The sequence below is a fragment of the Chelonia mydas genome, chromosome 2, assembly GCF_015237465.2.
Source record: "Chelonia mydas isolate rCheMyd1 chromosome 2, rCheMyd1.pri.v2, whole genome shotgun sequence".
NCBI lineage: Eukaryota > Metazoa > Chordata > Testudines > Cheloniidae > Chelonia > Chelonia mydas.
This window is the reverse complement of record NC_057850.1, coordinates 9,657,720-9,671,598: the sequence shown is the minus strand read 5'-3', so window position 1 is coordinate 9,671,598 and position 13,879 is coordinate 9,657,720. Positions and strand designations below refer to the sequence as shown.

General features: G+C 41.8%; 1 long non-coding RNA gene across 1 annotated transcript; it reads left to right on the top strand.

Moving 5' to 3' along the window:
* The first annotated feature begins 10,569 nt into the window (after nucleotides 1-10,569).
* On the top strand, nucleotides 10,570-13,637 carry LOC122464381. The gene is made up of 2 exons (XR_006288338.1): nucleotides 10,570-10,622; nucleotides 13,530-13,637. It is a non-coding gene; the product is annotated as an uncharacterized LOC122464381 (long non-coding RNA).
* Nucleotides 13,638-13,879: the final 242 nt, after the last annotated feature.

Genomic DNA, 13,879 nt, shown 5'->3' with positions numbered 1-13,879 from the left:
TCACAAATCATGAGAAATAAGTGTCCCCTTTACATAATTGTTAGGGTCCATATTGACCAATTTCCATCATGGGCCTGTACTTTACTTACATACAGGAGACTGCTCTGGCCATTGAACATGTCATCTCACTGATGACTCATGTCATCTTAGGCTGATGACTAAAAACCTGGAGTATCTATACATTGCTGCCTCTAAACCTTACCGGTGGGGTTCCCTTGCTTGCCCCTCACTTCCATTTATATCTGGTTACATTACCTTGCAACGCTGTGTTTACACTGGCTTCCTCACTTCATATATATGAGGTATATTAACTGAAAAATTCTAAAAACACCACAGAAAAGATAAACCCAACTCAAGATTCAGCATTAGATTCCGTAGAAAAAAGCGGGCGAAGAATGAAAGCCTGAATTACTCTAAGAGTGATCTCTGAAAAAAGGCTTTGATGAATAATTCACCTTTGTAGAGGAAAAATTCACTTTGCTCTTCGAGGAACTGGATACCCTACAGAAAAGGGAGATTGTTATTGCTCTGGAATAAATGCGATCCTGAGAAAATAGACTGTCACTTCACTTTTCTTAGCCAAATTTTGGCAGTTCCAGGCTTCTTTTGAATACAGAAAAACACAAAGTAGGAAGACAACCATAGGATATTGGGCTGTTGGGGGTACTAATGTAATCGTTGTCTGACTATGGAGAAAATGGTCTATGGGGATGGTCTTGTGAAGGAATGTGGGAGGCCTCTCTCCTAAGTGCTATGATTCCCCATCCTCTCCCAAAAACCATGGCAGAGCAAAGGGCTTAAAGTTAATGCTGCTTTCCTCCGCTTTATAATTCATGACCCTCTCAACAGAGGAGTTGGTTGGTAGCTCACTTCTGCACCATGCAATCCCTCATAGGAAGGGGATTATACGAAGCAGGAACTATTGCTTTTTGAAGCTCTAGGTAACATGGTAACAGGCATACAGCTGTTCTCTGTTCTATGAGGTTAACACACTGCCATGAATGCAATATGTGAACTGGATCACATTTTATAATGTATTATACAAGATTATTATAATACAGGCAGTATATTTAGCTACATAAATGTTACATCTTTGCTTTCTGAATATTACTCTTTTAAATCTCTAAGAACTACTGCATTCAAAGAAAGGTGGCAATTTTGGGCCCGATTCACTGTTGCCCTGCACATTGCAGAGTCGTGTGTCTATGCAAAGTGAACATAACATGCTGCCAAATCAGAATGGTACCATTTTGCATCCACTCTGCGCTTATGCAAATGATTGCGGACAAGGTCCAAAGCAAATTATGACTCAGTCCTCTGGGCCAGATCCTTGGCTAGTATAGATTTAAATCAATGGAGTCACGTTGAGGATTTTGCCATTAGCATTTAGTTCAGAGAAGACTGTCACAGAGGGGAGACGCACACTGTGTACTCTCTTATGGAGAATTTACTTTTGTTCCTTCTTGTTTTGTTTTTCTTTTAAACCTAAAAGTCATTCAGACTGAAAATATCTGTGTGGTCACTCTTTATATATGGAAAACATAACAGTTTAGCATTTTGAGTGGTGAGGAGAAATCTGGAATAATGTTCTTGAATTACCTTGTAATGTGGATTTGAAAGTTAATTTATCAGTGTACGAGGATGTGAGTTGACAGAAGATTAGATTGTATTTAACATAACACATTCCATTTGTTCATGCTGACTTCTTATGGAGTGTGTGATGTAGAGGTTACTACATCATGTAGAGGATTGAGAGGTAGGTGGGGCCTGGTTTCTACTGTGTGTTGATTCACTGAATTAACTTTGTGACCTTGGGAAAGAAATTTGATTGTAATGTGCTTCAGTCAAAGTTAGTTACAAAACACTGATGTTTTCCAAACACACTTCAGCACTCTAAGCATTTCTTGGAACAGTAAAGCAAAACAGAGAAGGTTGTTTTCTTTATTTAAAAACAGTAATTTGTTGGCTAGCCCATGTTGTTATTGTGGAATCAGGGTGTGGAGCTTGTACCCATGCGTGGGCAGCAGAGGTATTTGAAGCATTAGTAAATTGTTGCATGGGTGAAGGAGGGCTGTTACACAGTGACTGCACACCCTGGTGTTTTTGTGTATTTATCCACATCTCTCACTGGGTTAATGCACTAACAGACTCTGGTACTTTCACACTTGAGCCCACATTTCTTTATAGCACTGTAATAAATCCACAAATGCTACAAAGACCAAAAAGTGCCATGCAGCATAAAAACAGCCATAAAACTATCAAAATCCCATCAGTGGCCTAAGCCTGGGTAGGATTTAGGGAACTTGAAGTACAAGTGTCATGTTGAGCAGGTCAGATTTGAGGGATGTGTCATATGCCCCAGGCAAACAAAATAATGTTGACATTGACCCTCTACGCAGTCTGAGGGAAGGCAGCTGTTCTGCTGTTATATCTGACAACCTTTCCTATGCCAGATGTTCGTAATATTCAAACTACGTGTATCAGTTTGGATCTTTGCAAGGACAGGGCAATTTAATGGTAGTTAATGCCTCCAGAGGGAGAGTGGTCGTAAAAAAACAGATCTTTCCCCCCTGAAATCTAAGCTGATTGGTACTGTTCAGAAACCCAAGGCCACTGGTTGCCTGTTTATTACAAGCATAGATAAGTTAGTGAAACACAACGCTGCATTGATGCTGATGCTCCGTGGTGGTGGTGTCATCATGTCTCTCATAATTAAGGCTACGTTTTAGTCACGGGTATTTTTAGTAAAAGTCATGGATGGGATGATTTAATTGGGGATTGGTCCTGCTTTGAGCAGGGGGTTGGACTAGATGACCTCCTGAGGTCCCTTCCAACCCTGATATTCTATGATTCTAAGTCATGGAAGTCACAGAAAGTTATGGAATCTGTGACTTCCGTGTCCTCTGTGACAAACTCTCAGCTTTACTCATAATTCATTTGGTTTAACAAAGGGTCACTGACTACACAGGTGGCCCAAGAACCTCTCTGCCTGGTTGGCCACATCTTTTTTACATAAGGACGGCCATACTGGATCAGACTAAAGGTCCATTTAGCCCAATATCCTGTCTTCTGACAGTGGCCAATGCCAGATGCTTCAAACGGAGATGAACAGAACAGGGAGAGATCCATCCCCTGTCATCCAGGTCTAGCATCTGGCAGTCAGAGGCCTAGGGACACCCAGAGCATCGGGTTGCATCCCTGACCATCTCAGCTAATAGCCATTGATGGACCTATCCTCTGTGAACTTATCTTACCCCTTTTTGAACCCAGTTATACCTTTGGTCTTCACCAATGTCCCTTGACAATGAGTTTCGCAGGTAGACTATGCATTGTGTGAAGAAGTACTTCCTTATGTTTGTTTTAAACATTCTGTCTATTAATTTCATCAGGTGACCCCTGATTCATGTGTTATGAGAAGGAGCCAATAACACTTCCTTATTCACTTTCTCCATTCATAATTTTATAGACCTCTACAATATCCCCCCTTAGTTTCTTTTCTAAGATGTCTCTTTTCTAAGATGATCAGTCCAGTCTTTTTAATCTCTCCTCATATGGAAGCTGTTCCATACCCCTAATAATTTTTGTTGGCTGTATCTATATCTTTTTCAATTCTAATATATCTGTTTTGAGCTGGGGCAACCAGAAGTGAGTGCAGTATTTCAGGTGTGGGCATACCGGGGATGTATATTGTGGCATTATGATATTTTCTCTATTATCTATCTCTTTCCTAATGATTCCCAACATTCTGTTAGTTTTTTTGACTACTGTTGCACATTGATGTTTTCAGAGAACTATCCACAATGACTTCAAAATCTCTTTCTTGAGTGTTAGTAGCTAATTTAGACCCCACCATTTTGTATGCATATTTGGTATTATGTTTCCCAATATGTTTTACTTTGCATTTATCAACATTGAATTTCACCTGCCATTTTGTTGTTTCATCTGCCAGTTTTTGCAGTCTTTCCAGTTTGGTTTGTATTTAACTATAATGAGAAAATTAATATCATCTTCAAACTTTGCCACCTCACTGTTTCCCCCTTTTTCTACATCATTTATCAATATGTTGAATGGCACTGTCACAGTACAGATCTGTGGGGACCCTGCTATTTATATCTCTCTGCTGTGAAAACTGACCACTTATTCCTACCCTTTGTTTTCTATCTTTTACCCAGTTACTGATCCATGAAAAGACCTTCTCTCCTATCCCCTGACTGCTTACTTTGCTTAAGAGCCTTTGGTGAGGGACCTTGTCAAAGGCTTTCTGAAAGTTAAAGTGCACTATATGTACTGGATCAACCTTGTCCACATTTGTTGACACCCTCTGTAATGATGCTGGTTCTGGCGGGACCCAACTGAGAGTGCCAATTCAGGACAAATTGCTTCAAGCAGGGCAGTTACAGCCCAAGGCTGGGGTTTTTTCCACCTCTAAGGCAAACCAAACCAGCCAAACAGCAGACTTTGGTCTTACCTCACTGGCTAACCACAAGTCACACAAGCAATTCCCTTAGACACTCCAGTTTCCCAGTATCTCCACCAGTGCCACTCGTTATAGGGATGAATGCTTATGAAAACCAATACCCCAGTAAAAGAAAAAAGGTTCTCTCGATCCCAAAGGACCAAGCCCCAGACCTAGGTCAATATACAAATCAGATCTTACCCACAAATCATGCTGTTGCCAATCCTTTAGAAGCTAAAATCTAAGGGTTTATTCATAAAAGGAAAAAGATAGAGATGAGTGCTAGAATTGGTTAAATGGAATCAATTACACACAGTAATGGCAAAGTTGTTGGTTCAGGCTTGTAGCAGTGATGGAATAAACTGCAGGTTCAAATCAAGTCTCTGGAGAACATCCACAGCTGGGATGGGTCTTTCAGTCCTTGGTTCAAAGCTTCAGTGTAGCAAAGTCCCTCCAGAGGTAAGAAGCAGGATTGAAGACCAGAGGGGGAGCTGCAGCAGCTTTTTATAGTCTCTTGCCATGTGGTCTCTGCTTTCTTTGTCTCAAGGACAAGCTGTCCTCACATGGCATGGAAAAACCTCAGAGTTCTGTCCATAGGCATGTCCCTGCATACCTTCTTGAGTCACAAGGTGTCTCTCAATGGGTCAGTTGTGTAGCTGATGGTCCTTAATGGGCCATCAAGCAGGCTAGGCAGAGCTGACACCAACTTGTCTGGGGTGTCACCCAGAAGCATAGCATAAGTTTGAAATACAGACAATATAGAGCCAATACTTATAACTTTAAATTCAAAAATGATACATGCATACAGATAGCATAATCATAACCAGCAAACCATAACCTTGTCTTAGACACCTTATTTGACCCCTTTTATACAAGATTTGGTGCTACTACAGGACTTTGGTTGCAACAATGTTCTATACAGTCCCAGATTATGTCAATAACATCAAACCCTCAAAGAATTCTAATAGATTGTTGGGGCATGATTTCCCTTTACAAAAGCCATGCTGACTCTTCCCCAACATATTGTGTTCATCTATATGTCTGATAATTCTGTTCTTTATGATAGTTTCAACCAATTTGCTTGTTACTGAAGTCAAGCTTAGCAGCCTGGAATTGGCAGGTTTGCCTCTGGAGCCTTTAAAAAAAAATCTTTGTTACATTAGCTATACTCCAGTCATCTGGTACTGTGATAGGTTACACTCTGTATTTAGTAGTTCTTCAATTTCATCTTTGAGTTTTCAGAACCCTTTGGTGAATACCATCTGGTCCTGGTGACTTATTACTCTTTAATTTATCAATTTGTTTCAAAATCTCTTCTATCGACACCTCAATCTGGGACAGTTCCTTCAGTTTTGTCACCTAAAAAGAATGATTCAGGTGTTGGAATTTTCTTCACGTCCTCTGCAGTGAAGACCAATGCAAAGAATTCATTTAGCTTCTCCACACTGGTGTTGTCTTCCTTGAATGCTCCTTTAGGACCTTGATCATCCAGTGAGCCTGCTGATTGTTTGGCAAACTTCCTGCTTCTTGCTTTTGTTGTTAGTTTTTGTCTCTTTTTTGCTAGTTGTTCTTCAGATTCTTTTTTGGCCTGCCTAACTATACTTTTACCCTTGACTTGCCAGAGTTTATGCTTCTTCCTGTTTTCCTAGGTATGATTTGATTTCCAATTTTTAAAGGGTGCCTTTTTGCCTCTGTGTCTTGCACTCTGTTATCTAGCCTTTTTCGACCCTCTTACTATTTTTTTATTTGCGGTATCCATTTAATTTGAGCCTCTATTACGGTGTTTTTTAAAAGTTTCCATGCAGCTTGCAGGCATTTCATCCGATGAAGTGAGCTGTAGCTCACAAAAGCTCATGCTCAAATAAATTGGTTAGTCTCTAAGGTGCCACTAGTACTCCTTTTCTTTTTGCGAATACAGACTAACACGGCTGTTACTCTGAAACTCTTGTGACTATTCCTTTTAACTTCCATGTAACTAGTTTCCTCCAGTTTATTTTATTTTCACAAGGGTTCTTAACTTTCGTTCTGTAGCTCCATACAGAGCCACTTGTAACTGTTTTTCCTCAGATTCAACCCCAAATCCTCTGCACAAGTTCCTATGGGGCTTCAAAGGCGATGCCAGTCCCTAAAGAGTTTTATAGAAGACATGATGGAAATTATTAAATATCATGTATATAGTATCATAAATTAACTGGGTGCTTCACAGATTAAGGTATGCAATGTAGTTGTAGCTGAGTTGGTCCTAGGATATTAGAGAGACAAGGTGGGTGAGGAAATGTCTTTCATTGCAGCAACTTCTGTTGGTGAGAGACAAGCTTTTGAGCCAAACAGAGTTCTTCTTCAGGTCTGGGAAAACTACTCCCAGCGTCACAGCAAAATGCAAGATGGAACAGATTGTTTAGCATAACACATTAGCACATTCAAAGTTGAGTGGGCCGTTAACACCTCTGCTGTCATGGAACAAAAAGAGGAGGTTAGTGGGCTACAGATTGTTGTCATAATCCATAAATCCAGTGTCTCTGGTCAGTCCATGATTTTGTGTGTCTAGCAGAGTAATGAATTTAAGCTCGCAGGCTCGTCTTTTGAAAGTGTTGTGCAGGTTTTCTTTGAGCATCAGGACTGATAGGCCACATATCGAGTGTGATCGCTTTGTTAAAAGTGTTCACCTACAGGTGATAGGCTGTTTTTGTCTTTTATCATTTTCCTCTGTGTGTTCATTTGAGAGCATAGTGAGTGTCTGGTTTCATCCACATAGTTGTTGTTCTGGCATTTAGTGCACTGGATGAGGTACTCCACATGCTGTAATAAACATGTATAGGAGCCATGAATCTTGAAAGGTGTGTTGTGGGGGGCGTTGATCATTGTAGCAGTGGAGATATGTCTGCAAGTCTTGCATCCGTAGTTGTCACCTGCCATCCCACACTGGAATCCATACAGGGTATCATCAAACAACTACAAGCCGTACTTCATGGGGACCCCATCCTGAAAGAAATCTTTCCTGAACCCCCATTTCTGGCTTTCAAACAACCCCCAACCTCTCCAATCTCATCATCAGTAGCAAGATACCCACAGACCAGGACACACCAACTCAAAGTGACACCAACACCCAGCCAGAACAATAGCTTGCTTGGTTGTAAATTTTAAAAGATGTACCCTTCTCCCCTGGAGGGAGTGTCAAAGCCTATTAACAAGAATTCCTCTCTTCTTACAAGTGTGGTGAATTTTCCTCCTCCGCGATCAATCCAGACTAAAGAATAGGAAACTGGGAACGAGCTCATGCAAGACTTCCAGATGCAGAAATGTCATTAAAGCCAGTGGGAGCTCAACAAGCCAAATGTTTGCAGAACTCCCCAAGCTTTGCTTAGAGATGATCATTCACAGTGATTAAGTAGAATTGCATTTAGATCCAAAGGGGTTCATAGATTCCAAGGCCTGAAGGGACCATTGTGATCATCTAGTCTGACCTCCTGTGTAACACAGGCCCTAGAATTTCCCCAATATAATGCGTAGAACTTCTCTTTTAGAAAAAACATCCATTCTTGATTTAAAATGGTCAGTGATGGAGGATCCACTATGACCCTTGGTAAATTGTTTCAATGGTTAATTACTCTCACCATTAAAAATTTCTGCCTTATTTCCAGTCTGAATTTGTCTAGCTTAAACTTTCAGCCACTGGATCATGTTATACCTTTCTGTGCTAGATTGAAGAGCCCATTATTAAATATTAGTTCCCCATGTAGGTACTTATAGACTGAAATCAAGTCACCTCTTAACCTTCTCTTTGTTAAGCTAAATAGATCAAGCTTCTTGAGTCCATCACTATGAGGTATGTTTTCTAAGGTCTGGAGATGCAGTGCTTCAGACAACAAATTTTGCTGCCAAGTGAATGAGATTGCAGTATAAACACAGGTTACTTCATACAGCCCAGACGAAATGGCTTCTATTTGGCTGACTGGGGTTTTTTTCAGCTGGAGTAAAGAGTTATTTTCTCTGTAACCTTGCACAGTTCAGAAAGCAAACAAGTCTTAGTACACAAGTGTGTATTTCTGTGACCAAGGTGAAGGAAGGAAGCCGTGGTTTTTGGTATCAATTCTAACCCTACACATTGCTGTGAAACAGCTTGTACCATAACAGGAGGAGAGAGGATGCAGAAGTGAGCAGCATACCAACCAGCCTACACTAGCATGGAAGGATTTTTTTTAAAAAGTCTCTACATTCAGTAAAACAAAAAGCAATGCACTATACATTTCCTGCAGTCCCGAAACACAATATGGGGAAACCTTCAGAGTCCATCTGAAAAGTCCTGTATTAACTAACTAACTAACTAAATATCCAAAGCAAGTGTGAGGAAAGCTGAAGCCAAAAAATAATAATTATTTCTTCACATTTATTTTTTTAAAAAGCCTGTCTGTAGGTCTAAATGCTTTTACAAATGTGCAAACCTACACACAACCATGGATAAAACTCCTTTCTATAAGGATAGCCCGCGCAGCAGTTCCATTTTACAGCACCCACAAGTGGGATAGGCACTTCACTGGCAATCCTGAGAAGGCAGGTCCCAAACCTACAATCAGATCTGACGACAGGAATTCCTGTGCTAGTGTAGAGCCCCACTCACCTCTATGGATAGGAGGGCCTGCCTATGTGGATCCATTTGCAGGTCTGGGCCCTAAACAATGAACATAATAGATGAGAGAGGCTATTCCACATATCAGGGAGGAGAGGGTATGAGGAAGGGAAGGATACCTTGCACAGATATGTGATTACTGTATGTCTAGGTGTTTGTTTGTTTTTTAAATTTATTTTAAATTGTTAAAAAGTGGACTTTTTTTGCAGGCAAAGTGACAGAAGTGAGATTTTAGCAGTGATTTGAAAAAGGTGGGGCTGGAGGTGTGTTAAATAGATTTTGGACGGGCGTTCCAATGTAAGAGGCAATATGGAAGAAGGTAAGGAGATTAAAGAGATTTTGGAGGGGGCATCATTAGCAGAGTGGCAAGGGTGAGAGAGGATGTGGAAGGAGATGAAAGCCGGGTCTCTATAGGGTAGGGCCTTGAAAGCAAGGACACATGTTATGCCCAGTACACAAACAGATCAGTAAAGTGATTCAAAGAGGGGAAGGAGGAAGTGACGTGGCTCAGATGAGAGCCGTAATTTTGGCAATAGTACTTTGGACATCCTGAAGGAGAACAGGGTTAGCATCACAGAGATCAGAGAAGATGAGACTGCAGTAGTCAATGCAGGTCAGGGATTGTCACATGGGTGTGGACCTGTGATTTGGCCATTGGGATAGACAGAAAAGGTGGAAAATATTTATATAATATAGGGACTTCCTCATGAAGTGGTCACCACTTGAATAGGTGGTTAGGAAGATGGGATCATCCCTGGCTTCTCCCACAAGTTGTATGCTTGAGTGATGAGGACATGTTGTTGGCAGCAATGGAAAATGTAACTAACAGATTCAGTTTGGTCATAATCACACACTACCACAAAATTGCCTAACAAAACAACAGTCATATTCATCTGACCATTATATCCCACAACCCACCACTCCCCCAGAACCTGGGACTATAGATCAATCTTGTAGCATAGAAACATAAAATTGTAGACTGGAAGAGACCTCAAGAGGTCATCTAGTCCAGTACCCTGCACTCATGACAGGACTAAGTATTATCTAGACCATCCCTGGCTGCTGTTTGTCTAACGTGCTCTTAAAAAACTCCAATGATGGAGATTCCACAACCTCCCTAGGCAATTTATTCCAGTGCTTAACCACCCTGACTGGAAGTTTTTCCTAATGTCCAACCTAAACCTCCCTGCTGCAATTTAAGCCCATTGCTTCTTGTCCTGTCCTCAGAGGTTAACAACAACAATTTATCTCTCTCCTTGTAACAACCTTTTATGTACTTGTGTCAGAAATATAAACAGAAGGGTAACAACCTTCCTGCATACAGTACTATAAAATCCCTCCTGGCCAGAGGCACAATATCGTTTTACCTGTAAAGGGTTAAGAAGCTCAGGTAACCTGGCTGGCATCTGACCAAAAGGACCAATAAGGGGACAAGATACTTTCAAATCTAGGGTGGGGGGGAAAGGCTTTGGTCTGTCTGTTCTTTGTGCTTGCCAGAGAGAGAACAAGAAAGCAAGCAATCCAACTCCATTGGAATTAGTAAGTACTAGCAAGGAAATGCGTTAGTTTACTTTTGTTTTGGCTTGTGATTTTCTCTGTGCTGAGAGGAAGGTTATTCCTGGTTTTCTTTTTGTAACTTTACAGTTTTTTCCCAGAGGGAAATCCTCTGTGTTTTAAATCTGATTGCCCTGTGAGATTAGCTTCCCTTCTAATTTTACAGAGGTGTTTCTATTACCTTTTTTTCTTTCTAATAAAGTTCTGTTTCTTTTAAGAGCCTGACTGATTTCTCTATTGTCCTAAGACCCAGGGGTTTGGGTGTGTGATCACTTTGTAACCAATTGGTTAGGATATTATTCTCTAGCCTCCCCAGGAAAGGGGGTGTAAGGGCTTGGGGGGATATTTTGGGGGAATAGGAACTGTAAGTGGTCCTTTCCCTGATTCTTTGTTAAATCACTTGGTGGTGGCAGCGTACCCTCCAAGGGCAAAGAGTTTGTGCCTTGGGGAAGTTTTACCTAAGCTGGTAAAAATAAGCTTAGGGGGTCTTTCATGCAGGTCCCCACATCTGTACCCTAGAGTTCAGAGTGGGGTGGGAACCCTGACAACTTGAAAACTGTTGTCATGTCTCTCTGTCTTCTCTTTTTTCCAGACTAAACAAACCCAAGTTTTTACAATCTTCCCTCATAGGTCACGTTTTCTAGACCTTTAAATCATTTTTGTTGCTCTTCTCTGGACTTTCTCCAGTTTGTCCAAATCTTTCCTGAAATGTGGTGTCCAGAACTGGACACAATACTCCAGTTGAGACCTACTAAGCACAGAGTAGAGCGGAAGAATTACTTCTCGTATCTTGTTTACAACACTCCTGCTAATATAGCCCAGAATGATTTTTGTTTTTTGCAAGAGTATTACACTGTTGACTCATATTTAGCTTGTGATCTGCTATGACGTCCAGATCTCTTTCCACAGTACTCCTTCCTGGGCAGTCATTTCCCATTTGTATGTGTGCAACTGATTGTTCCTTCCTAAGTGGAGTACTTTGCATTTGTCCTTATTGAAATTTCATCCTATTTACTTCAGACCATTTCTTCAGTTTGTCCAGATGATTTTGAATTTTAATCCTATTCTCCAAAGCACTTGCAACCCCTTCCAGCTTGGTATTGTCCACAAACTTTATAAGTGTACTCTTTATGCCATTATCTAAATCACTGATGAAGATACTACACAGAACCAGACCCAGAACTGATCCCTGAGGCCCCACTTGGTATGCCCTTCCAGTTTGACTGTGAACCATTAATAACAACTCTCTGGGAACGGTTTTCCAACCAATTATGCACCCACCTTATAGTAGCTCCATCTAGGGTGTATTTCTGAGCATGCTGCGATGAACTAGAGAAACTGCCCACCAGCATGGCAGGGTTTAAAGAGAGCCTTTGAGCCCAGCTAGCCTTGCCCCATTATACCTGCAGCCAGTGCTAGGCCGGGAGGGGGAGAAAAGGAGAGAGCCTGGCTTAATTGGGAGTTAACTGGCAGAGGCAGGAGCTAGCTCCCTGTCTACCTGAGGGGAAGTGTCACTAGCCTGACAGCTGAAGCAGCCACCAGGGAGTAAGGACTTTTTCCCTGGGTAAGGGAGGCTGTGGAGGAGACCGAGGAGCCTCTGGCAATTCAGGGAACTGGGTAACTGAAGCCCAGAGATATTGTGGGGTTCAGCCTCACCAAACCTATGGCTGCCCTGGCCGAAGGAGCCTGGGACAATGGCTGGACGCCGCCGAAGGTCCACAAGCAGGTGCTACTGGAGGCAAGGCACCCCAGTTACTTGAACTATAGGAGCCATGCTGCAAACTAAAGGGACAGTGGCAGGAAGTAGCGCAGGGCAGTGGTAGGGCCCTCTGTTCAGGGATTGACTCAGACAGGGCCCTGGGATGGGACCCGGTGGAGAGGGAGGGCCCAGGGCCCCCTACCTCACCGCCTAAAAGACTGATGCACCTCGACCAGGTAAACAAGGGTCCAGAGGTCAGGAGTGCCCACCATTAGGCTGCCTGGCCCTCCAAGCACCCTGTTACACATGCCTTGAAGGTAAATAAATTCAGGCTTTTGTGGATCAGAGAGAAATATGAACACATGGTAAAGACCCTGTTAATTTAGCTAAGGCACCTCTCTTAAACCAGAGGACTGTTAACTCAATCACCTATGCTGATTGCAGTTGTAGCAATATCTTGATTTTAAAATTTCCAGTGATGGAGAAATTGTTCAAGTTGTTAATTATCCTCACTTGTAAAATGTGCATCTTATTTCTAGTTTGCATCGTCTAGCTTCAACTCCAGCCATTGGATTTTGTTATACCTTTAACTGCTAGACTGAAGTTCCTATTATCAAAATTTGTTCCCTAAGAAGGTACTCTAGACTGTGATCAAGTCACCCCTTAACCTTTTCTTTGTTACACTAAATAGATTGAACTCTTTGAGTCTGTCACTATAAGGCTTGTTTTCTAATCCTTTGATCAGTCTCATGGCTCTTCTTGGAATGTTCTTGAAGTGTGGACACCAGAACTGGACATAGTATTCCAGCATCGGTTGCACCAGTGCCAAATACACAGATAAAATAATGTCTCTAGTCCTACTCCAGATTCCCTTGTTTATGCAGCCAAAAATCGCATTAGCCTTTTTGGCCACAGTATTGCACTAGGAGCTCCTGTTCAGCAAATTATCCACCATGATTCCCCAAATCTCTTTGAGTCACTGCTTCCCAGGATAGAGTCCCCCATCCTGTAAGTATGACCTACATTGTTTGTTCCCAGATGCATACATTTCCATTTGGCTGTATTAAAATGATGTTTGTTTGAAAGAATGTGACTTTCCCCCCTCTCATCTTGGATGACAGGTTACTCTGAACCCTGTCATCTTGGATTGTTATCTGTCGGGTCTGAAGGTGTTAACTTCTTTTCTTTATCAGGAACAAACATCACTTGCGGGTAATTACTGCAAGTCTCTAGACACATTAACAACACCCGGCAGAAGTTCCACCTCCTGGGGACAATTGCATATACTGGTTTTGACTGGGTTCAAGAGGCCCAGCAAACAAAGAACTCAGAATTGTATGAAGTGGCCAACCTGACATGGAGGAGGTATCACTCTCCTTGGATCCAAGAACAGACATGAGGCTGCAAACAAAAGGGACAGACCCTGCAGGAAGGGTTTGAAGGACTTCAAAACCTACAAGGGTCTCCATGTGGAAGACGGGTGACACGTTATAGGACAGGCATACGTATAAGCTGTTTATTGTTTTCAAGGTATGCTTTCTCC